Raw genomic sequence first — 14,725 nt, 5'->3', positions numbered from 1 at the left:
TTAATTCTCTTTGCCTTGCTCTTTCTGCTTTTCTCTTATTCTTTAATTATAGGCTCCTGTTTATTGTCTTCCTCTTTTCTAAGAACAGTACATAAATAAGGTTTTAAGAGTGCGTTAAGAGGGCAATCAGTCTATTTTGTATAAACCCAAAATAACACAGAAGCATTTCAACACATGAAAAATAGAGCTGAAAATAGAGCAAGTATTCTTAGGATTAGGTACATTTTCTTTTGTTTTTGTTAGACTTACTAAATTGCTCCTATTAATATAATGTTCTCATGCATAATGTAACAGCTGAGAGCAAGGAGTAAAGTTTGAGAGCCCTACATTTTGAGAAGCTGCATCACTCCCATAAAAGTGGGAAGCAGCGTGTGCCAAATCCCCACACGCCACACTCTGACACACCTGTAATGCAAGGGTGGTGCAAACTGCCTAATTTCCTACAGCAGCTCATATCAAAATATTTCATCAAAGTTAATTAAATTTTTCATTATTTCTTGAGAGAGGAACAAGGTATTGTGATCTTAAAAGTAGATCTGTAAACAGACGGAAGGGAGTTTGGGAGATGGAACTTTAATGAAACAAGAAAGGGAAAAATACATTAAGGAGGAAATCATAATGAATCATAGAATGTTAGAGTTTAAGCAGTCCTCAGAGACCATCTGTTCCAAGCCCTCATTTTAGGATGGGGGAGCTGAGGTCCATGCACGTTATGTAAGGTCACAGAGCATCATAATGACTCAGATTCCTGCTCTGTGAACATAACTCTCCGGGAGAATGTTAGGCACTTGTGAATATTTCACTCATTTTTTTTCACCCACTAGGGTACTCTTGGGTGCTTTGAAACAGTAATTTCCCTACAGTAATCTTGAGCACAGAGGCTATCATACTGTGCAAAAATTAAGCTGGCCTTTAGGAATTACTCAGAATGGTCTAGGATCTGGGATACTCAACCTTATAGCTCCAGAAATTCAATTTTGATCACTTACCAAGAAATGAACAGGCGCTGGGGAATTGACAGATGCAATACTGACTTATGTACCATAAAGATAAATGTGCTCTATATGAAAAGTTGGAATTAGTGGGTGAATGAACTCAGTAAAACGTGTAATTCTGTGCATGGAAATTACATTGGTAACAAGGAGAATAAGATAATTATAATTGTTGTCATGCCTCATGGTTAGGTCCATGCCGAAATCCCAGTTATGGCTAAAGCATCTTCATTAACATTGTGGCCTGACATGATATTCATATCTTCTTTGGGGACAAATAAAGAGTTTGTAGAGACTACCCTGTTTTGAGTAGTGGGGAACTTAGCCAATTCTTGCTGTACACAGTCTGGTAGTGAGAAGTGTTCTGATTTAAGACTCCAAAGACATGGGTTCTAGTCTCAGTTGTACTGTTGTGTAAGTACTATAACCCTGGGAAAGTCAAGAGATTGCTCTGAGCTTTAACTTTCTCATCTCTGAAATGTGGAAATGGATCTTGGTGAATTCCAAAATACTTTCCAAAGCTCACAGTCTCAAACTTCAAGGACTGTTCCTTTTCTACACACCACAAGTCCTTCTCTTCTTGCCTCCCTGCCTTGTATTGACACCAGTCATGGTATTTCCATTGATATGTCATAATTTAATGAGACACAGTATCTTAGTCAAGATCTTCTAGAGGGCAGGTTATCCGGCAATAGGAGGGATAAGGTCCTCCTTTAAAGTTGCCCCAGAGACCAAACTTCTGCAGCCTGTGTATGTTGGACATTGCCTTTCCGGCACCTACGATTCTTGTTTTGCAATTTCTCTAGTGCCCTCAGAGGCAGCTGCCATGCTCCACAGTTGTAACACTTCCCGTTGCTCTCGTGTTGATGGAGTTCCACGAGGACTTGCTCTCACGTGGACTTGGGCTCCACGCACACTGCCTCTCAGCTAATCACTGGTGAAGCTGAAGCAGAGTTGATGCCACTGCTTACCAGAAGTTATTACCATCTTGTTGAATGCTATGGACTGAATGTTTGTGTCCCTTCAAATTCATGTGTTGAAGCCCTGATCCCCAATGTAATGGTATTTGGAGGTGGGACCTTTGGGAGATAAATGGGTTTAAATGAGGTCATGTGGATGGAGCCCCTTGATGGGATTAGTGCCCGTATAATAACAGGAAGAGATAGAAGGACCTCTCTCTCTCTGCCCCTCTCTGCCCCTCTCTGCCTCTCTCTGTCTCTCCATCTGTCTCTCTGTCTCTCCATCTATCTTTCTCTCTCCATGCATGCACAAGGAAAGGCATGTGAGGACATACCCAGAAAGAAGGCTCTCACCAAGAACCCGACCATGGTGGCACCCTGACCCTGATGTCAGACTTCCAGCCTCTAGAACCATGAGAAATAAGTTTGTTTAAGCCGCTCAGTCCATGGTGCTTACTATAGCCTCCCAATCTAAGACACATACATCCATAAAGGGCTCCTACTGCTTTTGGGTAGATGAGCAATCCTACTGCAGAGTTCCATCTCAAGGGCCTGCTTTTTAGAAGCACTCTGGCGCCAACTGTCTTAGCCTGGGTCTCCCATGAAGCAGAGCCCAAGGAGAACCTCAATCTGTTCTCAGTTTACTTGGGAGTTTCAAGGTTAAGGGTATGGATGAAGGGAAAGTATGAGAGAAGGAAACACGGGAAGCATGGTCCTCTTGTTACTGCACTGGCTGCCACTTCACCAAGAGCTGGGAGAGAGGCAGTGGGTTTGTGGGCAGGTGTGTTTCTTGGAGTGTGGGATTGTGAATGTGTGCAAGCAGGAGAATCACACACTCAGCTCAGAGTGATACACAGAGGGGAGAAAGAAGGCTCATCTGTGCACTTGTTTTCTTCTCACTTCTCCTCTCCCATTGGCTGCACCCCCCAGGGCAGCTAGTTTCTCCCAGACTCCTCTGTTGTATCTTCTGATGCCGTGGGTGCCTCTGAGGATGCCACATGCCATCCGGGGTGGGCCCTTTCATCTACACCCAGAACGCCAGGGTAGGCATGTGGGGCGTGAGGGTCTTGAGGCCCAGGGCTCAGTCACACAGTCACCGTTTGGAAAGCGTGGCAAGATGCGACAGAGGAGGTGGTGCAGTTCCAGACTCGGGTGGACTCTTCAGAAACAAGGAAGACTTTGAAAAACTCTAAAAATGCACATGGCATTTTTGTTTACAGAATAGCTCAAGTCCCAGAGCTCTACTGGCCAGCATAGAGCTGATAGTTAATAACACTGTATTGTACACTTAAAAATGTGCTAAGAGGGTAGCTCTTATGGTGAGTGTTCTTATCACAAAAAATAATTATAAACGAAGAGGGCAGGAGGAAATGTTTGGAGGGGATGGATGTTTATGGCAGAGATTGTGGTGATGGTTTCATAGTGTGTACTTATCCCAAACGTGTCAATTTACATACATTCAGTATGTGCAGTTCTTTGTATGTCAATCATACCTTAGTAAAACGGTTTATTATTATTATTATTACTATTATTACTTTCAATGAATTGCTTTGTAGTTAATGGAGCAATCTCATCACGGGTCATATCTTGTTTGTTTTAACCTGGAGACAGTTAATCCAGGATGATCTGGTTAGTTCCACCAGGAGAGATGGCTGTTTGGCTGCCTCCATTTGAAGTTGTCTTTCTGACCAGTTCCTTCTTTTCCTGAAAGGGTAATAATAGATAAAGATCAGCAGAGTAAATGTGTGAAAACTAGGATATAGACTTACCTGTGAGATCTTAAAAGAGTCATCATCCTTTGCTGTGCCTCAGTTACTCACTGTAAATCAGATGCAGAAACTGAAGACCCTTGCGTTTTCCACAGACTCAGGCATCTAAAGCATCCTTGCCATGTGTACACCTGCGGTGCTCCCTTGGGACTCTGGGATTTTGACTTTAGGCTGAAGTCTGCTGATGGACTGAATAAAATGCTTGGTTTTCTTAGAATGTTAGCACATACAGAGTTCTTAATGCAAACCCTTCATTCGAGAGATGAGGGTATTGGGGGCTAAAGAATTTCTGACTATCCCAAATATATGCAGCGCTTCTCTTAGAAAATCCTTCTTTTTCTTATTGTTTAGGGAGGACATATGCCAGCAACTTTCCCCAGGTAGCATAGAGTCAGCCAGCTGTGTGGAAAAAAATAAAAATAAAAAGATATTTTTGTCTTTTAATATGAAAATTATCTTGTACCTAAATATCTCCCTAAATATTAATTCCTAATTGATAAGCACATGAAATCTGAGGATTTTAAGAGTAAAGTAAAAGATGATGGCCATCTAGACAGCATGAAGGGAAATCATAAGAAAGATGAAATCTCACTCCCACCCCCGGTCTTCCTAAATCACCTTTCCTCCTGGTAATAGGCTCAGGACTGAGTTGGAAGATTTTCAAGAAGACAAAATCAGATAATGCCATTCTCTTTTCAGAGCAATAGCTGTACATTTCGTCTGGCTGAAAATTCCCGTCAGCCAATGGATTTTGCCAATATCAATATTGATAAAAAAGAATATTATCCCCAAACTCTACAGTTCTAGAAAATGAAAGGGCATGATATTCTGAGAAATTGGTTTCTAGGGCTTTAAATTGTGTGTTTAGTACGTGTGTGTGTGTGTGCGCGCGCGCATGTGAAATAGGGTATGATATATATCTAGAGAGAGAAGAGAGAGAAAGAGGTGGTACGTATAGGGTGCTGACAGTAATGTCATCAATTAACAGAATCTGTAGATTGAAAGTGATCTTAGAGGTCATCTAAATGAATCTTCCAATTTTAATGGAGATCAAAGTGAGGCTCAAAGAAGTGGCTTGATAATTAAGAACAGACACACAATGACCATTTAATTTTCGAGTCTTGAAGCCTTCTGCTTCAATTTTTGCTAGGGTGTGATAAAATAGTCATGCATAAGGGAATAATTAATTAGCAAAGAGAAAGTCTCCATCCAATAAAGAAATAGAGGCATGTATTCTGCCCATGTTTTATAACTTCTTTCTCCAGCTCCTTCTGTTGCATTATTTAGATGGTAGAAACTGTCTCCCTAAGAGTTGGTGTATTGAATTTCCCTGCATGTGTTCTGAGAGATTGAGTTCATTTGACTGTTGCTTCCTTAGTGCAACGAGGTATCCCAGAAAGAGATGGAGAGGTAATTTAATTGAAGACCATAGCATCCATTTTGGCCCTTCTTTTCAGATGCCCATGTAGTATTCCAGTACAGCCATGATATCCTGTAGACTCAAAGTGAAAAGTATATTACCGGAGCTCACAAACTTTACACCTACGCAGTACAGTTTTATAGCAAGGTTCAGTGATCACAAAATAAAAAGGACCTAAGCAGTACACTCTGGAGAATGTGACTTGTAACTGTAACCATTAGGGAGAAAAGTGCCCAGATATCCACGAAGTTCTGGGAAACAGAATCTCTTGCAGCATCAGGGTGCCTTAGCAGGGACTCCTGTGTCTCTGTGGTGATGTGCTGCTCTTAGAATATTCTGGACCCAGTCCTTCTACTCTGCAAAGCCCTTTTGTTGATGACTCAGCACTTATTATTTATTTTAAACATTGATTTGTATAGATTTCAATTCAGTCCCTTTGTGAAGTCCCACCTGTGTTTTGTAGCCAGCTACATCTTTTAAAAAGTATTTTTAGATACATTTATAGGTATCTACATACATCATGCATACATACACCTATGCAATTACATACAAACATATTTATACACACACACATACATATATGAACTAAAAATAAACTAGATTATTCATTTCCTTGGGTACTTTTGAAAAATAGTTGACGAGATATTCCTGAAGTCAGGGCGATACTGGAAAATTCCACCAGAGGGCAAGTCCAAAACCAGGTTTTTGTGGGAATGGGCAGACATGGCTATTGGGAACACCAAAGACCTTGAAACTTTTCAGTGAAATAACTAACCCTGACTTTCCCCACACGTTGGATTTCGCCTCTGCAATTACCGCCGTGCAATGGAGTTCTGTTCAGTTAACAATCCCTGCGGAGAGGCTGATTATGACAGGCCTGCATGTAGCTACCTGGATCCCCCCATCCCTGCAAGCCCAGCCTTCACACCCTGTGGACCACTTGTCCACACACGATGCCCTTCCACGCCGCCGAAACCCCCAGCGAGGCCGCTTCCTGAGGATGGGTTTTCCTCTCACCAGACCATTCACAGCATTTGCTTAAAGCCAGTCTACTAAAGAGGGACATTCTGGGCCCCAGAGAGTCCCTCACCGGAGGACAGGAATACGTGCTGGGCTGTCTGATGGAGTCCCATAAGTAACAATGCTGGTCCGTGTGGGTGGGCTTTTTGGGTATAGTTTTCCTAGAAAAAAGAAATGGTGAGAAGAAGTCGCGCAAAAGTATGAGCCACTGTCTAGGGGCTCTTGAGTGGTAAAGCCACCATTTTAGGTCAAAAGAGGTTTCAAGGAGGGAATGAGCAAAAAAAAGGAATCAAGGAGATGTGGAGAGGACTGAATCGGGAGTTATGCCAGCAGTGCGGTCAGCGGTCAAGGCAGGACCCATAAACCCAGCAGTTCAAACCACGGGACCCGGCCAGCGTGAATGTAAACACATTTGCCTCAAGGTCAAGATCACTGAATGTGATCATTAAATGAAGTTCTTATATCTACATAAATGAGTAGATAGATAGATAGGTATACACACATACACCTAGATGGTTTATGCATATACAGCACATATACATACACACATTTATATTTGGGAGGGAAAGGGGGGCAAGGAGAGAGGGGAGGATGGAGAGAGGAGAACGAAGCTGCCGATCACGTGCAAGGCTACTCAGGAGACCTTTCCTATTGAACCACTGAAACAAAAGTGACTTCCCTCCCTTGTTAACATTAACATTTGCATTTAGGTCCTTACCTTTCCTCAAGTTCACAGCTCTCCTTTGAGGCAGCTGAGGGCAAAACTGCATGAACTAAAGATCAGGAGAATTATTTCCACGGCTTCCACCCTCCACCTCCACTGCGGGGACACAGGGACTTGTGTGGCGCCGGCGGGTACTGGGCTGCCCTTCGAGGCTGGAGGGCAGATGGAAGGACATGGTCCAGGGAGAAAGGGGAGGATTTCCTGCAACAGAATACCAGAGTGGAACCTCACGCCTCACCTCAGGACAATATTGACACATATACACACAGAAATTTAAAAAAAAAAAAAAAGGGTAAAGTCAGACATCATCACCGGCATCTTGATTATTCTCATTCCATCGGAGACCCGGGTCTCCCGCGGAAGTGCCGGCCTCCGCGCTGCCCATCGTCCTGCAGGTTCTCATGTCTACGCCCCGTCCGTCTGTGTCTCCCAACAATTCCACACCGACGGTGGGCGTCAACCTCATCTCAAATACTCCACCTTTTTCCTGAACGTTCCTTCTCTCCTTGCCTCGGATGGAGCCTGGGTGTTCTCTGAGATACAGGGAGCTCCTGCTGAATCCCTTTAAAGATGCACCGTTTTCGCTTCTGAATCTCACACAGCGTTAAGTGTGGGACATCGGCTCCTGCCCTCTTTGTTTCCATGCTGGTTCTAGACCATTCTTTATAGCTATAAAATTAAATATATATTAAATATATTATATTAAAATTATATTAAATAATTATATTAAATTAAAATATATTAAAATTAAATATATGTGTATATATAACTTCAGAAAATTGCACATGAATTATAAAGCCAATATAATTGTATGATTTACACATTCACTTAGGTATTGCAGTATTTTTTTTAACATCTTTATTGGAGTATAATTGCTTTACAATATTTTGTTAGTTTCTGCTGTATAACAAAGTGAATCAGCTATACATATACATATATCCCCATATCTCCTCCCTCTTGTGTCTCCCTCCCACCCTCCCTATCCCACCCCTCTAGGTGGTCACAAAGCACTGAGCTGATCTCCCTATGCTATGCGGCTGCTTCCCACTAGCTATCTGTTTTACATTTGGTGGTGTATATATGTCCATGCCACTCTCTCACTTTGTCCCAGCTTACCCTTCCCCCTCCCCGTGTCCTCAAGTCTATTCTCTATGTCTGCGTCTTTATTCCTGTCCTGCCCCTAGGCTCTTCAGAACCTTTTTTTTTTTTTTAGATTCCATATGTATGTTAGCATACGGTATTTGTTTTTCTCTTTCTGACTTACTTCACTCTGTATGACAGTCTCTAGATCCATCCATCTCACTGCAAATAACTCAGTTTTGTTTCTTTTTATGGCTGGTATTGCAGTATTAAATAGAAACAAAAGTTACTACTTCTTAACTCCAGTCTCATCTTTAATTTTTGTTTTGTTTTGTTGTTGTTCTTCTGATAATATAATAATTCTATATAGCATGTGTGTAACTCTATTTCTTTGTAACTAATTTTATATAGCATTTAAAGATCCTTCTCAATGAAAGATGAAGAAATTGTGCTACTTCTGCCGAACTGTCTCCTACCTTTCTGTGTTTTTTCATTGCCTTATTATTTTTTAGTGTTTTATTGGTTATATTTATTACTATGTAATTCTTCATTTCTTCTTTGATCTACTTAAGAGAGTACATCAATTTCCCCACTAAGTAAGAAAAATAAATTAACGTCCTTCTAATATTTTCTTCTTGTCCTCTCCAACTCCAATCTTTTCTGTGAAAATATTTCTACCACGTCAGAGTTTATAACGTTTGCATTTTGTACTATGCTGTAATCAGTGCTTTGATGTTTTGTCTGTAGATTGGAAAAATAGTTGGCATGCTGTCATTCTGCTCTACATAAATACTATTTGCTGCAAATTCACATAGCAGGATTGGACCTGTAGGGCATCAAATGTAGTTCAACAGTTCAACACCATCAACTCTCTGATGTTTAACGCTGAATACCTGAGAAAAATCTCACAGTGATGTACTTGATTGGCTGCTCAAAAGCCCACCACATTTTAGATTTAAAATAATAACAATAGTAATAATAACAACAAAAATGACAGCAACTGTACCTAACTGTGAGCCTCATTTTTGAAGAATAGGCACTTGAAATAATACAGGTTGTTAATAGCTGACCATCCCCCTCTTGGTTAAGTTCTGGATGCTTTGCTGTTGCCATGGAAGCAGGAACTCCTCTGAGAGAAGGGGGTTCTTTATCACTTCCCTGGGACACACATCATGAATGTCTGCTGGACTTCTAAGCACCTGCCCCCACCCCCATGACCACAGTGGCTTCCTTAGTTACTAAACTTAGGACTTTCCACTCCACTAGGCCAAAAAATCAAGACCCTATTACCAGAGGAAAATCTCATTGGCTCCCGATGCATGTATTTAGCTGTGATTTTATTTGTCTATGAAGAAGAACTGAGGATTTATGGAAACTTTTGCTGAAAGGTCTATCAGCATTGACTGACTGGACGATCTCTTCTTAAAAAAGTGCTTCAAGATCCTCTGGAAGTTGTCCTGTCCCAAATCAGGGTCATGGATACTCTAGCAGTAAAAACTGCAAAAGACACCAATATTAGTGCCCAAATATAAAAAAAAAAAAAAAATCCCATGAGGACAACTAGGGGAAACTGGAAATGGTTAAGAAGTCAGTGCTTGTTTGTTCGTGTGTTTCTTCTCTTGGTTGCACTTATTGGCAGGAATGGAACAAAAACATAGAATTAAAGATGTTAAGGGTCCATATAGGGTCTCTTCCTTGCTCTATCAAGCAAAGCAAGGCAGCATCCTGTTTTTTCCTTATGATAAAATGCTTGCTCATTTTACAAAATACAGGAACCATGGATAAGCAGAAAGACATGAAAAACTCCCAAAAGCTCACCATGCAGAGATAATCTGTTAATATTTTAATTTAATAATAATAATGTCCATTGATTCATTCTGACAATGAGTTCATAATACAGATTTTGTCAAATTGCTTTTTCCCTTAAAAATACTATTTGATAATTTTCAGGTCAATATAATTTCAAATTAATAATTTACTCCTTCAATTTATAGTCTAGTAAAGACATAGGATTCTATTCTATGTATATATCATAACTTTTAACCAATATTTTATCACTGGACATTTCATTTTTAATAGTACTTAAAATACTGTTATGTAACAGTATTTTGCACACGTACATTATGATTTCCTTAAAGAAATTCCTATAAGCAAAATTTCTAGTTCACAAGCTTTGTTGTTTTGTTTTTAACATATTTTAAAATGGCCCTTGAACTTTGATTTTTACCAGTGCAGTGTAAGTTTCCATTTTTTATATCCTTCTGAATGGTGGGCGTTAGAAATATTTATTTTTATAGAAGAAATTTAGTCATATTTTATTTGACTAGTTTTTTTTTTTTTCCTTTGGAGCAAATAATTTTTATTATTATTTTTTTCTTTTACAAATACACCAAAGAATCATGCAATGCTGCCAGCATTGGATGCAATCCTGGGCCACAAGTCTGCACATTCCTTTGCAACTGGTCTTGTGATAGCAGAACCTTTCATCTCGCCTTTATTGTTTACTATGACCCCTGCGTTATCTTCAAAATAAAGAAACACACCATCTTTTCTCCGGTATGACTTTCGTTGTTGAATTACCACTGCTGGATGTACCTTCTTTCTGAGCTCTGGTTTGCCTTTCTTGACGGTGGCCATCACCATGTCACCCACACCAGCAGCAGGAAGTCTATTCAGTCGTCCCTTGATCCCCTTCACGGAGATGATATACAGATTTTTGGCTCCTGTGTTGTCACCACAGTTGATCACGGCTCCAACCGGAAGACCCAAGGAAATCCGGAATTTAACACCAGAGGACCCACCACGTCCTCGCTTCGACATCTTGAATGCCGGAAAGGGACAAAAAAAACAAAAAAACAAAAACAAAAAAAACTTGACTAGTTCTTAAAGCTAGTTTTAGTTTAATTGGTTTTCTAGGTTCCAAAACAAAAAGTGGCATTAAAAACTTATACTTGAGCAATGGTCATTACAACATTACCCGAAGAGGGACAAACTATGAAATGCAGCTTCAATTTTGTGTTAATATTTTCAGGATCCTTCCTTAGCCTAATTCTTCTCCTTCACCCTTTGTTGGGGGGGGGGGGGGAGGGGATGCAACACGAGGACACAAGATTCAGTACTCTCAGATTCTGGAATAATCCTGTAAATCCATCCACAGGGATGAAGCCTTATTGAATGATAAGCCTTTATTTAAAATTTATCAGTACTCGTGTTGTTTGTGTTTGTTACCAGTAACGTTCGCATTTTAGGAGACAAGCAGGAGGCTTAAGCAAATGAAACTTACCAAGAACAATTAAGTTTCAGGCAAGTATTTACTCTCTGAAGTCTTACGATCAAGCAGGGTATGTAGCTGCCAATTCCAAGTCCCAGGCAGGCCAATCCTCTGCTTTTGATTTTGTTTACAGAGGACTTGTCAGGATCTTGTGGTCAATCAAATAGTCTAAACAGCATGGGGACATATGGCAAGTCAAGGAGGGCAAAGCACCAGCTCAGCCAGGAATTTGAAAATAATCCTGAGACGCTTCCCTGGAGATCTATCTCTCTGGGTTATTTGAAATGTCCTGTTGTCACTCACCCAATCATGGACCGCATCTAAAATACCCTGATCTAGAAGTTGCCCCGCCTATATTTGAATGCCACTTGGAGGAGAGGAATAACTATTCTTCGAAAGAACATATTCTATTTTAGAAAAACATTACTTGAGAAGCTGTGTTGAGCTAAAGCTGCTCAATGGCATCCAATCATACATTTTAAAAATTACATTAAAAATTAAAATATATCAGGCACCCTCTAAGTTAGGTGCTTTACCAGTTTTAATTAACTTAGTTCTTAATGGGGAGGTACTATGATCCCCATTTTACAGAAGGAGAACTGAGCCAGAGAGAATTTAGAAACGTTGTTCAATGTTACCACGATTGGTGAATGACGGCCCCCTTCAAGCCCAGGTAGTCAGATGCCAGAATCAGTGTTTTTAAGGACTGTGTACACTACTGCTTCTTGTACGCTTTGGGTACGTCAAAGAGAGACCTAACAAAAGGTCTTTTCCATAGGAACTGTTAACTGCAGTCTTCTAGAACATTAAAGCATGCGACATAGCGATGTCACAAGTGTTGGTTCCAAACCAGAAGGTCATCACAGATGAGCGAGGTAGAGGTTCTGAACACATGAAAGCAGCGTCTGACTTGATTCTGGATTCCATAGCTCTGAGTGAAATGGTTTGATTCACTAGCTTTTGCACCTATGAGTCGAGGTGACCTGGTGAGCTTAAAACCAGTGCAGATTATTAAATTGTATGCCCTGGAAACACTGATGCTGGCGACTGGGCCAGGGTCAGGAATCTGCATTTTTACCAAAGCTCCCTGGGTGAATCGAATGGACTGTGGTTTGGAAACCATGGAATTTCCTAACTCAGTCTTTCTCAAATTGTGGTCCCTGGAGAGCGGCTTCAGCCTCACCTGCCACTTGTTAGAAGTACAAATTCTCTGTCCCCGCCCTGGACGTAGGGATCGTGGAAATCTCTTTTAACAGACCCTACAGGTGACCCAAATGCCTGTTAAAGTTTGAGAACCGCTGCCCTAACTTTAAATCAGATCCTCAGGAAACACACGGCGTTAGTCTAGACATCAACTCCCTAGAGAATAATATCAGCACTCACACAACCTTCAACATAATTTTGTATTACCGCTCATTCTGATATTCTTTTTAAATCATGCTTCAATATTTGTTCCCTCTGTACAAAAAGGAAACCAGGTTGCATATAATATTTCTCCAGGGTGAAAGTGAAGAGAAAAGAAAGGCTACTTTCCTAGGGGATGAAAAAATCAGTAGAGCTGTTTCTGAATCATCCTTAAATTATTCAGTCCTTATGGATAGAAGTTATTCTTTTGGTAAAAATTATTTTTTTGTTTATCATTCAAATGAAATGACACTTGCAGTATCAGACACCATTTGTCACTGTTTTCTCTAAGCCAAGGTATTAAAAATTCTTCACAAACACTAATTAGTCTCCTTACCGTTTGCGGGAAGTTGAGGTCAAGGATGTCACCTTCATTGTTTTCGAGAGAAAATGGAGACACGTGAACAATTGTCACCCAATTTGTATTCACTTCCCAACAATTCAATAACAGCATTCTTTCCATTTTTAGCTGACTGTATAGTTACACAATTTGACTTTCAGGTGCTAATTTCTTATATTTTTGGAAGCATTCATTTGTAATTAACCTTTGGACACATTTTAAGTATGTCATTTTGGCTTACAGCTCATAACAGGCCGTACCTAAGAATAAAATATTATTTTGTGCAGTAATTTAAAATAAACTAAGTGGCTTAAAAAAGACTTATCAATTGTCTGTGATCTTTTATCATTTATCATATAATCAGTGTGCTCTTTTTAACAAACAAACAAAGCCCCTTCTTATCATCCAACGGAAAATGAACAATGCCAATAATTGTCAGAAATTTTAAGTGCTTTTCCTAAATATCTCCTTATTATCTAGTCTTTGATAGTATTATGTAGAGTCCGTATGTGCTACACTGAAACTTACCACGTTAATAAGTCTACATACCATTACACATCCCCAGCGAGAAATATAAATAAATTCATAGATAAGTAATAGAAAGATAGATGATAGATAATTGATAGATTGACAGATAGATGGTAGATAGAGCTAAGCTTACCATTTTGCAATGCTTATTGGGCATAGAGTACTCATGTGTCCGGTGTGTGTGTGTGTGTGTGTGTGTGTGTGTGTGTGTGTGTAAATATTTCAGGTCAACCACTAATTAGATATGTATTATTGGTCCCTAATACTAAGTCAATTAAAGTTGAGGTGGTTAAATTAATTTATTTGGGCTTAAATCACTCTACTAATAGGCCAAGTTTCTTTGGGCTTTTAAAATAGTGTCCTGAATTGTGTCAAGTCTGCTCTTGTCCTTTCTGGTTTTCTACTGGTCTTGATTCTTCAAGAATAGTCTTATTATAGAGACTCCTCTTTGCATTGATTCATGCGATGTACTTTTATTCAACACCCACTATTGACCATCCACTGTGCTAACTGCTGAGCATTAAGAGATCCAGAGAGACAACGCTATGGTTTGTTCAACCACAATCAAACATCAAGCCCAGAGACTGAATTTCTTTTTCATAGTTCATCCTTTCTTGCTCATGACTTTATCCGCGTTATTGATGTTGCATTAATGCGTGTCGTTTGGAAGCGAAGAGGGTGGGCCCTGGAGCCAGAATGCCCTTCTCCACTCATCAGTTCTGTGACCTGGGGCTTCTCACATACTGTCTTATGTAAAATAAGGATAATAATATCAATAGTATCTACTCCACAGGCTGACTTAAGGATTTGCCGAGCTAATGCGTGCAGCGTTTTTGAAGAACACTATAGGATGGTTTCATGAATGTAGCTATGGTTATTATTTAGTGAAGATGCCCACGGCATAGACGACACTCACGTGCAAGGGAGGACCAGGAGACCAGCTCTGCTGACCACCTCCTGTCTGGGAGCCACTGAAAAGGAGCAGAGCTTCCCGCTTGCCACCCAGGCTACTTTCAAGCATCCTGCTGCCTTGTTTCCCCAAAGGAGGTCCTGGGCATTTGCTCTAGTATGCAAGTTATTTTGAGTTGTTTCTGGAGAAGTGGTATTAGATTTATACTGACTCTGTGAGGCTGCTTTCAGCAGGGTTGAGGCAGCAAATTCTCCCTGGAGAGCAGACAAAAGGCAACATACACCCTGGTCCCTTTACCTCAAATGGTA

The 14,725-nt window shown here is 40.4% G+C and overlaps 1 pseudogene across 1 annotated transcript; it reads right to left on the bottom strand.

Annotated features, from left to right (window-relative positions):
• Positions 1 to 10,317: 10,317 nt before the first annotated feature.
• LOC309619761 (large ribosomal subunit protein uL14 pseudogene) lies at positions 10,318 to 10,821 on the bottom strand (annotated as a pseudogene). The gene has a single exon. The product of its transcript is annotated as a large ribosomal subunit protein uL14 pseudogene (transcript).
• Positions 10,822 to 14,725: the final 3,904 nt, after the last annotated feature.

The sequence above is a fragment of the Balaenoptera borealis genome, assembly GCF_965194805.1.
Source record: "Balaenoptera borealis genome assembly, chromosome: 21".
NCBI classification, from domain to species: domain Eukaryota; kingdom Metazoa; phylum Chordata; class Mammalia; order Artiodactyla; family Balaenopteridae; genus Balaenoptera; species Balaenoptera borealis.
The sequence above is the reverse complement of the archived record's forward strand: the minus strand, read 5'-3'. Positions and strand labels throughout refer to the sequence as shown.